This window comes from Colobus angolensis, unplaced genomic scaffold, assembly GCF_000951035.1.
Source record: "Colobus angolensis palliatus isolate OR3802 unplaced genomic scaffold, Cang.pa_1.0 Scaffold197, whole genome shotgun sequence".
In the NCBI taxonomy this organism is placed as follows: domain Eukaryota; kingdom Metazoa; phylum Chordata; class Mammalia; order Primates; family Cercopithecidae; genus Colobus; species Colobus angolensis.
In genome coordinates, this window is record NW_012115121.1 from 4,532,624 (window position 1) to 4,541,309 (window position 8,686).

General features: G+C 41.5%; 1 protein-coding gene across 3 annotated transcripts in view; it reads right to left on the reverse strand.

Moving 5' to 3' along the window:
* LOC105511012 (chromosome unknown open reading frame, human C20orf196) overlaps positions 1-8,686 on the reverse strand; it is a 120,251-nt gene that overhangs the window by 26,821 nt on the left and 84,744 nt on the right. The gene's annotated exons all lie outside the window — the stretch shown is intronic.

Consider the following 8,686-nt stretch of genomic DNA (forward strand, 5'->3'; position numbering starts at 1 on the left):
AAATGTTGAATGTTCCCCACAAAGGAGAATGTGACAGCTATTTTTTAAAAGATTGTAATTTTCAGCAGAGATCCTTCTAGGGGCAAAGAAAAGAGAAAATGTTTCATTTGACATGACAAGTTATAAAATGCAAATCTGCCAGTTTCGGAAGGGTAAATATTTGCTGAAGATTAAGTACATGACAAAGGTACGTCATTAAATCTAAAGAAATTAAAAAGCTCAATTTAATATCACATGCATCTACTCCATTTTTAATAAGCATACAACCTCAACAAGCATGAGCCACAGTCCAATCTATCTCCATGGTGTAGGAGGAAATGATAAATATCTTCAGCATGACTTCCAACAAGGTGAGTCTGAGTTAATTACTCCAGGAGCAAGTTAAAACGGATTTAGTTAAACAAATGAGCCTGACAAGGACGTCAGCCACACGCTGGACAAAATTTAATATTAATCAAATGTACATCAAACTATCAGTGACATGTACACAGAAGCAGGGCTCCTTAAAATTTATCTTATTTATTTATTGAGATGGAGTCTCGCTCTGTTGCCCAGGCTGGAGTGCGGTGGCATCATCTCGGCTCACTGCAAGCTCTGTCTCACTGCAACCTCTACCTCACAGGTTCGAGCAATTTTCCTGCCTCAGCCTCCCAAGTAGCTGGGATTATAGGACCCTGCCACCATGCCCAGCTAATTTTTATATTTTTAGTAGAGATGGGGTTTTGCCATGTTGGCCAGGCTGGTCTTGAACTCCTGACCTCAGGTGATCCGCCTGCCTTGGCCTCCCAAAGTGTTGGGATTATAGGCATGAGCCACTGCACCCTGCCAAAATTTATCTTTTAATTCATAACTAATTTTTATTTTTATCTACATAATATATACTCACAGCTTTTAAAAGTCAGATGAGACTAAAAGTCTTACAGTGAAAAAAGAATAGTTCTCTATTCCTCCCATTCTCCTTTCCATTCCCCAGAATCTACCACTCCAACTTACTATTCCTTTTGGCTTTTAAAATCTTTGCATGTCTAATTAATATGCTCATATATGATAATGTATCAGCTTTAGACATTATGTGTTGACATCCTATGACAACAGGTAAGAATTTAAGTCTCAGGCACACACATGCACACAAACTCATATACGCACAGATACACAGGTGCTTCCCTTGTCACATTCTCTAAATATGCTCATATCCAATTTTCATTAGAGCGATATTCAGTGTTTATACTATTATAACGATACCAAGATTGATCACTACTAAATGTACTATGTTTCATTTATTGTACGACATTATTGTTTCTGTGGTAAATAGGTATTTCTTTTCAACCTTTGCCTGCTTTGTTTTGTAACTACAGCTGATCCTTGAACAATGTGGGTTTGAACTGTGCAGGTCCACGTATATGAGAATTCTTTTCAATAAATATATTGAAAAGTGTTTTGGAGATTTGCAACAATTTGAAAAAACTTGCAGACAAACTGCATAGCCTAAAAATATCGAAAAAATTAAGAAAAATTAGGTATGTCATGAATGTGTAAAATATATGTAGATACTACTCTATTTATGTTGTTAATCCACTGTCATATTAGCTGTAAGGCTTCTGGTAAACAGTAGGCTATTAGTAGTTAAGGTTTTGGGGAGTCTATACAGCCATAAAAAGGGATGAGATCATGTCCTTTGCAGGGACATGGATAGAATTGGAAACCATTATCCTCAGCGAACTAACGCAGGAACCGCATGTTCTCACTTACAAGTGGGAGCTGAATGATGAGAACACGTGGGCACATGGAGGGGAACAACACACAGCGGGGCCTGTCGGAGGTAGGGGGTGGGTTGGGGGAGGGAGGACATCAGGAAGAATATCTAATGGATGCTGGGCTTAATACCTGGGTGATGGGATGATCTGTGCAGCAGACCACCATGACACACGTTTACCTGTGTAACAAACTTGTACATCCTGCAAATGTAACACTGAGCTTACAATAAAAGTTAAAGAAAAAAAAAGGTTTTGAAGAGTCAAAAATTATTGCAGGTGGTAGGTGGAGGGGAGGCCAATACTCTTAACCCCCGTGTTGTTCAAGAGTCAACTGTATCCTAATTTTACCCATATCCTCCAACAGCCTCTCAATACAAATTTCTGCATGTCAGCCTGTTGGGATAGTTCCTCAGGACCCCAGCCCTCCCGGTAATGTCCCCCTGAGAATCTTGTCCTATTGCTCCAGCTGGCCTGGCTGCCCTCCAGGCCTGCTCCATAGCCGCTGACTTGGGCCCCACTCGGTTCCACTCCTACATTTCTTGTATGATTTCCAGGATGCTTTCCTCTGCCCCATTGCCCCATTTTCCTTTTTTTTTTTTTTTTTTTGCAGATTTCTCCTGCTCCATCCTTGTCTCTGTTTCTTTCAAGTTCTTTATTTATTAGTGTTGGTCTTTATATTTTTTAATAGAGGATTTCCTCAAATAGCTGGTGATTTTTGGCTGGGAGTTCAGATCTAAGGGTGAGGCATTAAAATGCTCATTGGAAGCTCTTGCTATGGGTAGGGCTTATGGTCTGGGGAGTTTCATATAGGATAACTGAACTGTTTTTCCAGAGAGGGATCCTCCCACATCCTGACTGGCCAGTGACAAGTAAGGATGGTGTTTTAGACAGGAAGGTCCAGGAGGAGAAGGTAGCATTGAATCAGAGCCATAAATGCAAGGAGGGAAGCAGGCAATGCGAATATCTGGGGCAGGCAGGTTCCAGGCAGAGGAAATGGCAAAGGCCAAGAGATGGGAACAGCTTTGCAAGGATGAGAGAGCACTGTGGCTGGAGCCATGGGAGCGAGGGGAAGTGCAGGAGGGAGGACGTGCGCCTCTGGTGTATGGAAACAACTTTCACACAGACTTTGTCAGGGATGTTAAAAAGCCAAATATTAAAATATTCCATGATATTTTGTAAAAATGAATTGGAATCATTTTTTACAGTATTTGACATCAGACATGGAAAATCACTGCTGATTTGCCTTGGTCTGGTTAATCAGGCAGGCTAACAGTTTTGTGCAATTATCTACTCTGCTCAACACTGAAGATGCTGAAAAATAAAAAATCGGTGTCTCATAAACATTTACACTAGAGACTCTCTGAATAAGACATAAATCCATACACACGTCTCGGTTCAACCAAAGGAAGCAGCTCATGTTGTTGAGAAAAATCAAAAGATTAAAAAAAAAAAGGTTGTCAAGGCAACGAGAAAAAAAAAGACAGAAAATAGTTTCTATCTCAACTACTGTTACATAGAGAAGCTGAATAACTCCTGGCCCTGCTTTGGAAGTTTTATTTAACCTCTGATCATTTTAGTAGATGAGGCATGAATGGAGAATCCAGGGGCAACTTGGTAGCATAAAGCCACTTAGGAAAATGTGAGCTCTGTGGTTTTACAGGTGAAGACAGGAGAATGATTTTCTTTCTCTAACAATTTCTCTGCAACTTTTCCTGTATGACACAATTTTGCAGAGAATTTCCATTTATCAGCTAGATACCAAATGGTTATTGAGAGACCAGAGGTCAAATAACTTGTTGGAGGATTTCCAGATCCTTCTCTTTGAATTTCTGTAATTTCAGAGAGTGACTCAGAGTTGACTTTAAAGGCCATCTGTGCTCCTCCACCAGCCCCCCTGCTGAAAGCCCTGGCACTCACATGCTGCCAAACACATTCTCAACTCTCCGTGTCCCTGTTTTCTTCACCTGGAGGACTCCACTGCTCCCTGGGGACGCTGTGCCCATCCCCTCCCCTAGGAAGCCTTCCCCAGTTCCCCAGGTAGAGCTGGCCAGCCCCCACCCCAGCTCCTGCAGTGCTCAGTAGATGGTACTTGGCAGGTCTTGCCTCCCATTGAATATCCATGTTTGTCTGGTTTCTTATGGCACTGGGACTTCCCAGAGGCAGGGACCCTGTTCTAGCTATGGTCTCTTGGCACAGTGTGATGGTAGGTATTTTTTAAGTGATTGAGAATGAATGAATCAGTGTATAGCCCTAGCTTTGAATGTGAAAGAACAATCCCAAATCACCATCAACACAACTAGTGGGAAGAATCTAGAAAGCTAGATAGTACAAAGGGGAGGCAAATGTGTCTGTTCCCACCTCAACCCCTAGCCAGCAGTGTAGAGCTAGACTTCTCTTATTTCCCAAACTGTGTCTGCAGAATACCACCTATGTCCTCAGAGATGGTTGTGGGGGTTCCGTGAAAAAAAGGGATTCCATTTTCTAATAAGTTTGAGAAGGGTGGCCTGCTATCATCTGAATGTGTTCCCCCCATTCATATGTTGAAATCCTAACCGCCAAGGTGATAGTATTAAGAGGTAGGGCCACTGGGAGACGATTAGGTCATGAAGGAGGAGCCCTCATGAATGGAACTCATAAAGGAGACCCCAGAAAGCCACCCTGCCCCTTCCACCATGTAAAGGCACAACTAGAAGGTGCCCTGTGTGGACCAGGAAGTGGTCTTCACCAGATGCTGAATCTGTTAGCACCTTGATCTCGGACTTTCCAGCCTCTAGAACTGTAAGAAATAATATTCTAGTGCTTATAAGCCACATCGTCTACAGTATTTTGTAATAGAAGCCCAAATAGACTAAGACGCAGGGTAAAAAACATTGAACAGATCTTTATCAAAGACCTTTGCACAACAGTATCTAGCCCACAGAACTATAAGAGGATGGGATGAAGCAACGCAGGCAAAGTGCTACTAAGCTTGAGTAATACTAACTACTGTTTTCATTACCATTACTCTTCTCCAACATCTATACTCTGAAGATTGTTTTTTCACATTGAGGACAGAGTACTTTTAATTAAAAAAACAAAAAAGGAATGCTACTTGACTCAGCTCATTCGTCAAATTAGAATGCAACCCAGCTGGATGAGTTTGTAACATTTTTTGCCTATATTATTATACAAATAATCTCTTTCCTAAGTTCCTCAGCATAAAAGTCACACATGCTAATTTCTCTATTGAAAAAATTAACTTGGAAAAGTTATACTGGAAGAGAAGGACTCACAGGATAGGAGAACCCACTCCGGGAGGCAGGAAGCCTCTTCTGCAAACCTTTCTCCTGGAGGCAGGGAGCTCTGTTTCCTGCTGCGTCCTGACACCCTCCCGGCCTCCAGGAGAAGGCTCAGACGGGAATGGTAGCTCCCAATCTGCTTTCCCCAAAATTGAGCACTGTTCACTGACAATCAGCAGAACATAAATATCACATTTACAAACTAGGCAGATATCTGGATCCTAAGGGTCACAAAGCTGAAGGGAATTAAATGTAAATACCACTTGAAGTTTCGTCTCCTCAGTGCCAATGACAGAAGTATTATCTGAGATGAATGGGGTTCCAGGAGAGAGGGTTATAGGACCACTTTAGGTAACTGAATGTAGGCCAAGCATTAGACCAAACGGAAATGACAAAGATGTGAATGTAAATTATGTTTCTTTTCTCTTTTCTGGACAACTATTTCACCCCCTGCCTGTCCCCTCTCTCTTTCTCTTTTTCTCCCTATCTCTGTCTAGACATGAATCCAAATTTTATTTCTTTTCTCTTTTCTAGACAACTATTCTCTCTGTCTTTCTCTATTTCTTCCTGTCTCTGTCTCTCTGTCTCTCCCTCTCTCTGTTTCTCCCTGTCTCTGTCTCTCTCTCTGCCTCTCTCTCTGTTTCTCCCTGTCTCTGTCTCTCTCTGTCTCCCTCTTCCTACAGGCAGCAGGTCACTAAGTTAGATAGACTCTGTTCAGGACAGACAGTAATTTATAGCAACATAATTAAACAGAGGTCTAGAGAGATAATGCAAATGTCACATTGCCCTCAACCAGAGCAGAGCAGAACAAACAAAACAATGTACCCATTAAGATCTTTTAAAGGTCAGGAGAAACAGTCTGTCGGGGTTGCAGGAGTGATTTTTTTTCTTACCAATGAACAACCTCATCTAAATGAGTATTACTTCAATATTTCGAAAGTCTGAAATAATCTGTACACCAAACCCCTGAGTCATGAGTTTACCTATGTAACAAACCTGCACGTGTACTCCTCAACCTAAAATACAAGTTAAGATATTAAAAAGCGAATAAATATTTCAGGAGTCTAAAGCAAAACTGGGGACAAGCTCAGAGGAGTCTAGAGGAAAAAAAGTCAAAAAGGAGAGAAGCCGAGGAGTCTATTTTAGGACTGTTTCAGGAGTCTATTTTGAGGAGGAAAGAACAAGAGTACTAGCACTGTATGGTGTATGCACCAGGAGCAGAGGACACGCCAGCCATGCAACACTGGCCAGTCACCGCAAGGTTCCAGAAACGTAAGCAACAGCACAGCGTTGCACAACTGCTCAGATACCCTCTACCTGGAAAAGCAAATCTGTTATAATCTCAGGAGAGGACTAGGATTAATGGGATTTTTAGGTCTAAAATATGTTGGATACCTGCTTTTTTCCCCACTATTTATTTATTTATTTATTTATTTATTTATTATTTTGATTTCCAACTTTTAAGTTCAGGGGTACACATGCAGGGTGAGCAGGTTTGTACGATCCCTGCTTTCATGATGAGACTGAGGATGATTATGTGAGTAAACTGCATGGTTTTACCCCAGAAGAATACTACTTTTCGTGATTTGGAGCATAATGTATATACCAGCCAAACTAATCTTAAAAATTTAAGCAGTAGCTGGGTGTGATGACACGTCTATAGTCCCAGCTATTCAGGAGACTGAGGCAGGTGGATCACTTGAGCCCAGGAGTTTGAGACCAACCTGTGCGACAGAGCAAGATCCTGTCTCTAGAAAAGAAAATTAAATAAATAAAATTTAAGTGGTGAATAAGAGGAGCTGAGTTACAAATTATGGCATACTATTTTTCCGCAAGACATAAAAGCCCCGATCTTAATCCAAGTTATCCAAAATCCTTTGTATTTGGAATAACGAAAACCAAGGTGGCAACATGTGCAGTTCCACTCTGCCTGAAGAGCTTTTAACAATGTGGAGAAGTTTGTCTCCTGGATTCATTTCCATTGTTCTCAAGAAATGAAGAGAGGCGCGGCACGGAGGCTCGTGCCTGTAATCCCAGCACTTTGGGAAGCCAAGGCGGGCAGATCACTTGAGGCCAGGAGTTTGAGACCAGCCTGGCCAATATGGTGAAACCCTGTCTCTATTGAAAATACAAAAATTTGCCTGGCGTGGTGGTGCACGTTTGTAATCCCAACTACTTGGGAGGCTGAGGTGGGAGGATCACTTGAACCAGGTAGGTGGAGGTTGCCAAGATAGCTCCACTGCATTCCAGCCTGGGCAAAAGAGCAAGGCTCTGTCTCCAAGAAAGAAATGAAAAGAAAGGGGAACAGGGAGCAGAGAGCATGAAAGCACATGTATTACAGGAAAAGCCAAAGAAGAAAAAAAAAAAAAAAAAAATAGTAAGACCTTCCCTCTGTAGAAGGATTATGAGTGTTTATCTTTTTCTTCTTTGTGCTTTTTTCACATTTCCTAATCTTCTACAATGAACATGTAAACAAGAAAATTGAGAGAGAGAGAGATCAAAGGGATCTGAAAAGTCGAATGGAGACAACTCCAGGGAAGCAACACAAAAGCAAATCTTTGCTGCTGCCTCAGGTAGGGCCTCTGTTCATTTTCCTACTTCTTCAAGGCCACAATCCATCACTTGTCCAGTATTTATTAAATGTTTGCCAAATGCTTGACCCTGAATGGAGATGTGAAAGGTGGGCTGTTGCCTTCAACAAACTTGTGGTCAAGGAATATTCAAAAGAAATACAATACCTAGAGCACTATTAACTGCTAAACTAGGTACTTTTGATGATGGCTGTAAATCAGAGCTTACAGAGAACAGAAGCTAGAGGTGCTATAAAGACTTCACTGAGCCAGGAAACCCGAGGTGACCCCCAAAGGAGGTGGGGAGTTGGATAAATGCTTACGGTTCTTCAAAAAATGACCATGGCTAGGCTGAAGTATCTCAACAGTTTCTTTTGGTAGGTAGTAAAGTTCTGCTTAAAGACAATTAAATACTTGCGTGACCTTTAACATTGGATCACTGTCATTTTAAATGGTGTGCACTGCTATGGTGTTCTTTCTCTCATAAGTCAGCACAAAACACCCACCTGGGGTGAAGCACAGAAGGAGGGTGACCAACTCTTCCTTAAATTATTGCAATGCCTTATTTTCAAACTGATTTTTTTTTACTTTTTATTAAATTATAACATGCATACATCAAAGTGCCTAATACATAATATAGTCCCTAAAAAATTCAATAAATAAAATTTAAGTGGTAATAAGAGGAGCTGAGTTACAAATCACAGTATATACTATTCATGGTATACTAAATCATAAGCTCTATCAATTTTCACAAACTGAGCATACCCAGCATAATCAGCACTGAGATCAAGAAACAGAATAGCACAGAACCCCAGAAGACCTCCTTGTGCCACCTTTCAACTATTACCTTCTAAGAGTTACTACCATTCTAACACCTACATTGCTTTGCCTTTTTTTTTTTTTGAGACAGAGTTTTGCTCTTGTTGCCCAGGCTGCAGTGCAGAGGCACTATCTTGGCTCACTGCAACCTCCACCTCCCGGGTTCAAGCGATTCTCCTGCCTCAGCCTCCCGAGTAGCTGGGATTATAGGCATGCGCCACCATGCCCGGCTAATTTTGTATTTTTAGTAGAGACAGGGTTGGTC